The sequence below is a fragment of the Sesamum indicum genome, linkage group LG2 (genome assembly GCF_026168435.1).
Source record: "Sesamum indicum cultivar Baizhima isolate 11 linkage group LG2, ASM2616843v1, whole genome shotgun sequence".
NCBI classification, from domain to species: Eukaryota; Viridiplantae; Streptophyta; class Magnoliopsida; order Lamiales; family Pedaliaceae; genus Sesamum; species Sesamum indicum.
In genome coordinates this window covers 23,231,133-23,240,208 of record NC_142658.1, presented here as the reverse complement: position 1 = coordinate 23,240,208, position 9,076 = coordinate 23,231,133, and the positions used below count along the sequence as shown (strand labels likewise).

The window sequence follows — 9,076 nt, the reverse complement described above, 5'->3', positions numbered from 1 at the left end:
TGAATAGCGCACACTGAGCAGCAGTTTAGAGGAACCCTAAAAGCACATGACATATCACCCACTGTAGAAGCTAGTACTCTTCATGAGCAAAAACACCATTCTCCCTCTTCCATGCGACTGCACAAAAATCACGGTGATACCACAGAAACTACCATGTGATTCAAGGGTAAAAATTATAGAGACCGCTATTAGCAAGAAGGAAATCAAAATGGCTAAACACACCAAAGTCAGGGTTCAAAACTACAACATTTTGTAATGGTCGCTGTCAACTAATTCAAGAATTGGTTAAGATATCATAACCACCTAAGGCAGTTATGAGATTTTATCAATCCTCCACTCAGTTTTCCTTACTATATCCCCTCTAGTAAATTAAATCAATCCAAGACTACTCTTGCTAACGAGATATATTGAAAGGAAAAAAGAAGAGGGCAATGCACTCTCTCTGGTCCTATTATTGCTCTTATTTCAATAAATAATATTTCATATCAGGTAAACAAAAATGAGAATACACATCTATGCAAGCACACTAAAATGTTACAAATGACATAAATAGACCACAAAGGCACACAATACCCGTAATGAGCATAAAATATTGCGAAACTTTGGTGACATCCTGCATGAGGAAAAAGGTTGTGTAGATAAAAATGAAGACTTAGAAATTGAAGAAAAATGGCAAATGTAACAAGATGCAGATGGCATTCGTTGGCATTGAAGACAAAAGCAACACCTCACTTCTTCTATGTTCAGAATGAAAGTAAAACATGTTCTATCGTGACACACACACACACACACACACCCCACCCCAAACACACACACACCCCCACACACACACCCAACACGCACGCACACACCCCCCACACACATGCGCACACACACACACACACCCCACACCGCACACGTGCATGCACACACACACACACACACACCACACCCACACACCACAAAAAAAAAAGACGGACAGACAAAGAAATGGAAAATTCGAAACAAGGAGGGGGCATCATTAAGCAAAACTTCTCAAATTTGTCGCCGATAAAATTGAGAAAAAAACGCAGTTAATTTTTTCAGACGATGAAGTTTCATACTCTAAGTTGTCCTGCACCTGCAGCGTTTTCATGGCATCCGAAGTTCGTAGATATGTGTAAGAAGCACTTCGATTTGATGAAGGCCCTGGATTGGTAATTCTGCTTGCAAGGAAGCTACGAATAATTTTTCTTTATGAGTTTTCTCTAGACTATCATGGTCTTCTGAGTTGCCTTATAGATTGTTAAAGATCCCGAGCCCGCTTCTAAAATGATGTAGTCAAAAAAGTGTCGTTTAAAGGGGATTGGGGCATATAGTTTAGTTATAGTAATCTGGTAGGGGGCACTGGTATATAGTTTACGACGCCAAACAAGGGAGACACCCCCCTGTAACCCCCCCCCCATTAGTCGTCTCTCGCGCCTTCCAACTAGGAAGTCGCTCTCTCCCTCGATCGCTACGCTAGGCCTGCTACACTCTTTGATTTCCCATCCATGTAAAGAAGAAACCAATATTGTGAAAACAGGGTGTTAATGGTAGATGGGGTAATCTGGAAGAAAGGGGACATGTTATACTACCTGAGAAGGCCATGCCTCAGCATTCTTGATATTTGGAAGCAAATAGCGGATCAGTCTTAGACGATGCTCCTGTAAGCCCCTTGAAGCTCTATCAGACGTTGGCATGGCAGGTTTGCATGTCAGTGTGCATGGGTGCCAGCATGGTGTGGCACTCGAGCTAGTTAAGTTTTGAACCAGTTTAAGGCAGACGGTTCATCGTATTAGAGTGACAATTAGCCATGCAGAGGTGTGAGCAACAATACGTTGGTGTCGTAGCCTTGTTCTACAGTGGTGAATGATTGTGGGTATGTGTGGATAGGGGCTTTGCATGGAAGGTTGCGGGAGTTGGCTAAATGGTACCCGAGTTTAGTGAAGATAGCACTTGAGTTGCAACAAAGAAAGGTGCCGCCCACACAGACCGCATGCATTTGAAGTAAGACCAGATGTCATGCACTCATATAGGACACGACGTTCAAAAGGTAGGAAGTTGCACGTGCAGGCAACATCCAATGTTTAGACGACATCAAGTTGTGCGACAGGCAGCACCCTACGTGCGGCAGACTAGCAGACAATGTGCGTCACGGAAGAACGGGAATATATGCGCTCAGGCTGATTGATGATAGCAGTTATGTGTGGCACTTTTATGGTTGTTGTCTTCCCTATCGCATGTGCCATTATCCGTCATGACAACCGTCGATAGATAGGAGACAAAAATTTATTTTTTATTACTACAAGAAAATAGAAAATTATCAATAAAAAGTATTTAATAATAATTTTAATATCTTATCTCAATCAAACATATTTTACTCGCAAGTAATTACAGCCTAAACTATTTACATTTTGAGATATAAAGAGACACTGTTCTTAAGTTAATTATGTAATTGGTTGAGTGTGGAAAATACTTGGCTAGGTCCAATAATAAATGACGTCTTGATTCTCATAGTTAGATGATATTCTTGTGCCAAAAATGCAAATTTTTTATTTACAACAATTACAAAATATTAAATATGTTATACTATTTTAAAAGCTACATTCACGTACTCATTAATATTTTCAATAATAATGATTTTAAGTTACTTATTAATGTATTTTCAATAATAATACGCGTTAATGAAAGACAGATATAATAATATAAAATAATCATTATTTTTGTAGTATAATCAATATTTTTTTAATACATAATTAATTGTGAGATAAAATAATATATAATGATTATAGTTGATGTGATATATTTTTTTTCAAATGTATTTAAAATACTTTTTCTTAAGTTAAAGAATAGTTTTTACAAAATAATTATATCTGCTAGTTCACTTAATTAATTCCTGTATTTACCAGCTCACTAACTGTACTACTTCTCTTGGCGTTATTTTTTTGTTCACGACCATTAACTCTCTCAAGAGTTACTGAACTGGTAAATATAAGAGTTAATTTTTACAATTAGAAACTAATTATAATTTTTATAAAATAATTATCTTCAATAAAACTTTAAAATTCATTGTTGTAATAAAATAATAATTCTTGCCACTAAATAAATATAATTTGTGATAATATTAAAATTATCATTAATTATTTTTTATCGATAATTTTCTATCTCTTTGCCATAGATTTTATCTTTTTTAATTTTTTATTTCGATCTACTTTTTCTATATATTTTCTCTCTCTTGCCCCACGATTTTTACACCACATTTTCTCTCACTTAAGATTATCCACACGGCAATCATCTCAAAAAGCAATAGGAGATGAAATAGGAAAATGAAATAGAAGATCCAATGCCGAAATTGAATAGTGGGATTTTTTAAACTTTAATTGCATTTACTGTCATGTATATAAGAGGTGACAAAATAGTAACCTCGAATTAATTGATTTTTTACAATTGCAAGATTCTGATCGTCGATTTTAAAAGTGGCTAAAATATGGTGAGATGGACAAAATTGAGATTTTTTAATTTGAGGATTTTATTGATTGGACATTTTTTTAATTAGTCTTTCATCCGCTACATAAACACTTACATGTAAAAAGAAAATATCAAATTGCATAATATAAATGAGCAAAAATCGTCTATAAAAAATAAAATAGTAAATTGTTTCATGTGTTGTCATAAGGGGATATTTGCTCATTTCGTATATCAGATGAGTAAATTGCATTTAACCCCATTTTTTTTATAACATGGAACTTATTTCACCTACATGTGTGGGTTATATGTGATTATATTTTTAAATTATGTATGATTTAATTATATTTTAATTCAACACATGCCAGTCATATATTAATGTATTAACACGAAAATGGTGCGGATTTTTCTAATTGATATCATATGATATAATATTGTATTGATATAGCATTTTTTAATATTTCTCGTTCTTCGCCAGATCCTAACAGGAATAAGGTTCTACACAAGATTAATAAAAATATCGAATTTTTAACCTATTTTTTTTAACATAGGGGTTCTTTGCATTTTGATGATAATATAGGGGCAAAAATGCAATTTACCCTTGAAATCATCATCTTGTTCACGGGTCTGTCACTTTCTCACCCTCAAACCACAGTGAAACCTAATCTTCCCAACTTTACCGTTGTGATTTCAAGAAAGAAAAGAACAAAAAAACTTTACCGTTGTGTTCCCCGCGCCGGCGCATATTTATATAAGAGGAACATCCACGACCAGATTTTGAAAAATCAAAAATAGTGCAGAAGAAAAGCAAGAGGGCGCTCACATTGACATGCCCTTCTTTTTTAACAGCGGCGTTTTTGAACATCGTCTCAGACGTCCGGCCGCCTCCGCCGACTGCCCTCAGCCTCGATCTGTTCTTTCTTAAGGTATTTCTTGAGAGTCTGACATCACCTCATTGCATAAGAGTTCTTTTAAGTTTCTTGCATTATGGGTTCTTGCATTGTGAACTTAAGAGTATCTTGGTTAAAGGAAGTCTGTCTTCCCAACGGAAGATTTAATACGAGTACTTTTCAGTGTCACTGAATTGTGAAATTACGGCCTTACTCTTTTTCCTTTTTGTCTTTTTTAAGGTCTCGATTTGTTATTTCAAGGTTCTTGAATTTCAATTACACATGGGCTCTACTGTATGTCTTGGATTACGACTGCAGTCTGCGGACAAGTGTCTGGGACTTACATACAAGGATGCTGGTGTGGACATTGTTGCTGGATCAGAACTTGTTCAGAGAATAGGCAAGATGGCTCTCTGAATTGGAGGTTTTGAAGGCTTTTCCCTTTGGGTATGGTTGTTTTTTCATATGATTATATTCAGTAGTGATCCTGTTGTCATTTTGATCGCTAGTGTCTTGAGGGATATTAAAACATATTGCCTACACTCACAAACTGGTCAATTTTTTGGCAGTCTTGTTTTTCAGAGCTTCTTTCTTGAAGGCAGATTTGGCTTTGCTTATTCCACTTGCATTTTCTGTGTCTAGTTTTTCCTTTTTTCTTTTTGGCTCTGATTTCATTGGTCTTTTCCCATCTTATAATGTTATTTAATTGCATCCAAATGCTTTCACAGGGGATTCGTATAGAGATGGAGTGGGAACGAAACTTATGTTGGGTTTAGGGACTCGAATCGACGAGACTACTGGCATTGAATTGGTAATCTTTTGGTCTTTTACGTGTTCTTTGTTAATAATGCATGCGTTAATCATTGTTTCGAATCAAGTTTTCACGAGTGTTAATGATATAGTAACTCCTAGGGCAAAACCTTTGTTTTTCCAAATCTGCCAGGAGAACCTGCAGGCTTTGGATTGGATTGTCATCTTTGTCCGCTGGCTGATCTTCCCTACCATTAGGTTGGGAAAGAATGTGAGTCTAGCAATGTTATAACTTGCGTGAATGTTGTGTTTCAGAAAAGTTATTTACAAATATATATTTGGTTGCAGTTGTTAATATATTTTGCTTGTGTGAATGTATTGGCCATGATTTTCATTTTCCATCCGTATAAATTGCTGCCAATGATCCTTGGTTTACGTGGGACTTTGTTTCTGAAAATGTTTGGCTGCAGTTGTTAATATATGGGGCTAGGATATACTAGAAATATGATGATTTTTGTTAGTCACACCATGTCGATTATCTTACACAATCTAGCATAAGACAGTTGCTTGAAACTAATGGGACCCCACATGTATCTTCACTTAGATCAGCAACTATGAACCTACTTTAGGAACAGTAAGTAACACTTTGTTTTTCCTGCTATTATCTTTGTTGCCGATCAAGTTCACTTATCTTCTTTCTTAATGCATATATGTGATTCGCTGAATATGAGCTTGACTTTAAATATCTCAATTTCCTCTTTGGACTGTAATGGAACTTCGTAAACCAATTGATACTTGCTCAATTGATGGGCCAGCAAAATATCTTTTCTCAAGTGCATCAAGTGCGGTATTTGTTCTTATGCCTTTTAATTGGAGAGTGCTACAATGTTGTATCTATGTTGTTTTCTTCCATGTCTGTTCGTAATTCTGTCTTGATACAAAGTACAGAGATTCAATAGAGTCACACGGAATTGCTGTTATCAATTCTTTTATTTGCAAGTTTTATTTGTTGAAAAAAGCACTATACTCTAAATTTGATGCAGGCAATGCCGTCACTGAAGTCTCGCTGAAACCCATATTTATTTGCAAGTTTGTTTCTAATTGCATTAAAATTGTGAAATTGTTCGATAGGTTTTGGGTCCCACAACCCATTGACTAGGTAAGGTGAGTATTTATTTATTGGTGAATTTCTATCCGTACATATAAAGTGAAATTTTAAGAGATTTTCAAATAAAAATTGGACCATATTGAACTAATGTTGGAGGTGATATCTGGTTTTCTTTAGCCCTAACACATATAGCGTTCAATTAGCAAAGGGCATCACCCTACCTGATACATCATTCTCCACATGCATTAAAGTGAAGCATATAAGTTAGTATAGTTTTTTCATACTTGTTTATTAAAAGATTGAAGGCTAGAGTTTGAATTGGGTTTGCCAATTAGGTGCAAACTAGATAACCTCATATCGATAAGAATTGTGTGGGAATTTGTTGACATTTTAGAACCTAATGGTAGCCTTACGTATCTTCAGTCTTCTCTTCAAGTTTCTAACTGAAAAGCAACCAACGGCCCCTATCAATTCTTCTTTGCTGATTTTTCTCCTATATTTTGGAATCAAGAATGGTTGAGACCATTGATTTTATACTTTGTATAATTCAAACCTAAAATTTGCTGCTCTGATTTCTTTGGAAAGCCGTGCTTTCTCCATTCTGGTTTGGAAAGTATGGGATTAGGGAATTTTTTAGGCTGCTAAAAAATGTGAATGATGCAAGTATAGAGTTGAGACCTTAATGAGAGAACAAATACCTCATCTTTTTGTAAATTTATTTTTGGTTCGTTTATTATGTTGGGTTTTCTTCATGAGCTGCCTTAAAACTTTTTGTTATTAATACGTTTGACATTTGTGTATGATTTACAAAAACCATGTTAGTTCTTGTTATTAACATCTTATTTTTGAAGGTGTATTACAGAATAGTATGTTGGAACATCTATATTATACAATCATGAATTATTTTTTATTTGCGAACTTTGGGATTAAATGCTATGCTAATGTGGAACAGTTGTCGAGATGCCAATTAAAAATATATTTTTCAAGATTACTTGGTAAAACTTTTGTGAGTATTATTATGTACGTTCAAGAGTTCATCAATGATTTTTAAGGAACACAAAGTTTTGATAAGTTGAAATGTATTACTAGAAAATTGTTTCTCTCTTTTGCCCAAAAGATTTGTTTTCCTTGTCAAGTGTTCTTTTGTTTTCACGTAAAGTTCTTAAAATAAATTTTTCTCTTTGACTCAAAGATTTGTTTTTCTTGTGGGTGGTCTTCTTTAATTCTCAAAATCAGCTGTGGTTTTCTTTAATTCTCAAAATCAGCTTGAATTGCAGTAATTTCTTTCAAATTATTTAAAATAAATTTACAGCGTTTAGAATATTTTTTATATTTGATTATTCATGGGCATATATTCATTTAATTATTTTTTATAAATGCATGAATAAGTCACGTTTTTGGATTTTCAAGGAAATCTGTTATTGATTTTTATTTCCATAAAAAAGAATTGGATTCAAAACAGTTTTTGCAGCTCTTTGGAAAATTTTAAGCTGCATTAAGTTTTCTGTTTTTTAGCAAATTGCATTCATCACCATCTTTGTTTAGACTTCCAAAAAAGTACACTATTTTTTAGCAAATTGCATCCATCACTATCTTTTATTTTGATAAATGATAAAAGTCTTTTAAGATATATATACAAGTGATTTTAACACAAATAATGAGATTGGCATCTCGACTGTTTTGCAATTTAGTATGCAGTATTTGATTTCTGAATTTCGTGTGATTGTGTAATAATGATTTTTCAACAAATTTTTTTGTGATACACCTTCAAATGTTAGATGTCAATGATATGGACATATATGGAGTTTTTGTAAAATTTGTAGCAAAATGCAAATGTATGACAAACAAAAATTTCTAAGAAAGCAACATGAGGCCAAAAGCCAACATAATGAACAGACCAAGAATAAATCTACAAAAACATTGGAGTATTATCTCTCTTGTAGGCCTCAACTCCGAACTGCCTTGCGTCCGTCATGTTTAAAGTGGCCTTGGAATTCATAATCCTATTGCTTTCCCCATTAGAATGTTGAGAACGTGAAGGCATAATAGAAATCAGTCCGAATTTTGGGTTTGAATTATGCAAAGGATAATAAAATGGTCTCAATATTTCTTGATTTTTAAATATGGGGAAAAATCAGTAGAGGTGAAATGGATGAGGACAAAGGTTGCTTTTTGGGTAGAAATGGGAGAGAAGGATATAGGTTGTCCTATAGTTTACATGCCATTATGTGTTGCATACTTTTCTTATATGGTTGATTTTGCTCAAGTTTTCTTCTTTGTTTTTGCAGTTAAGTTAGCAGTGAAGATGATCTGAATGAAAGAGTCTGCTTAACAACGTTCATGGATTTGTCGATATCAGTTGTGGCGTTCAAGTAATTCTAAGTATGAGCCTCATGGGTTCGCCGTGGAAGTAAATCTTGCCTACTGTAAATAGAACCAAGCATGTTTGTAATACTTAGATCATAATCATGTATTAAGGAAACCAGAAACAGGGAAAGTATGTCTGGTTCATGCCTAAAAGTGATCCCTAGAGATCCTATGTAGTTGTTTCCTACTATCTTGTTAGTAAATATTTGATGTGGTACCATGTTTTGAGCAAGCAAGCAATTTTTCTTTTTCCTTTCTCATGTGCACTATTATACCTTCTCTATCTTTTTCTGTTTTTTTTTTTTTATTGAGAGGAACAAACTTCACTCGAATTATCTGGCTAACTCGCCACACATGACAACATCAAGTCCAAGGGGACAGTAGGATGAATCAAGTAAACGACCAAGTAGGAAACAGACTATATATCCAATAAAAAGATTAAATACAAAATAATATTTTAACACGATTAATTTGATAGAAGATATTTTTATTATAA

At 34.3% G+C, this 9,076-nt stretch overlaps 1 long non-coding RNA gene across 3 annotated transcripts; it reads left to right on the top strand.

Moving 5' to 3' along the window:
- Positions 1–4,062: 4,062 nt before the first annotated feature.
- Positions 4,063–8,833, top strand: LOC148789285 (uncharacterized). Of its 3 annotated transcripts, none has more exons than XR_016064148.1 (5): positions 4,063–4,391; positions 4,674–4,802; positions 5,084–5,166; positions 5,268–5,376; positions 8,502–8,833. It is a non-coding gene; the product is annotated as an uncharacterized LOC148789285 (long non-coding RNA). The 3 variants fall into 3 exon arrangements; XR_016064147.1 differs by having other exon boundaries at positions 4,064–4,391; positions 4,596–4,802; positions 5,299–5,376; XR_016064146.1 differs by having other exon boundaries at positions 4,064–4,391; positions 4,596–4,802.
- Positions 8,834–9,076: the final 243 nt, after the last annotated feature.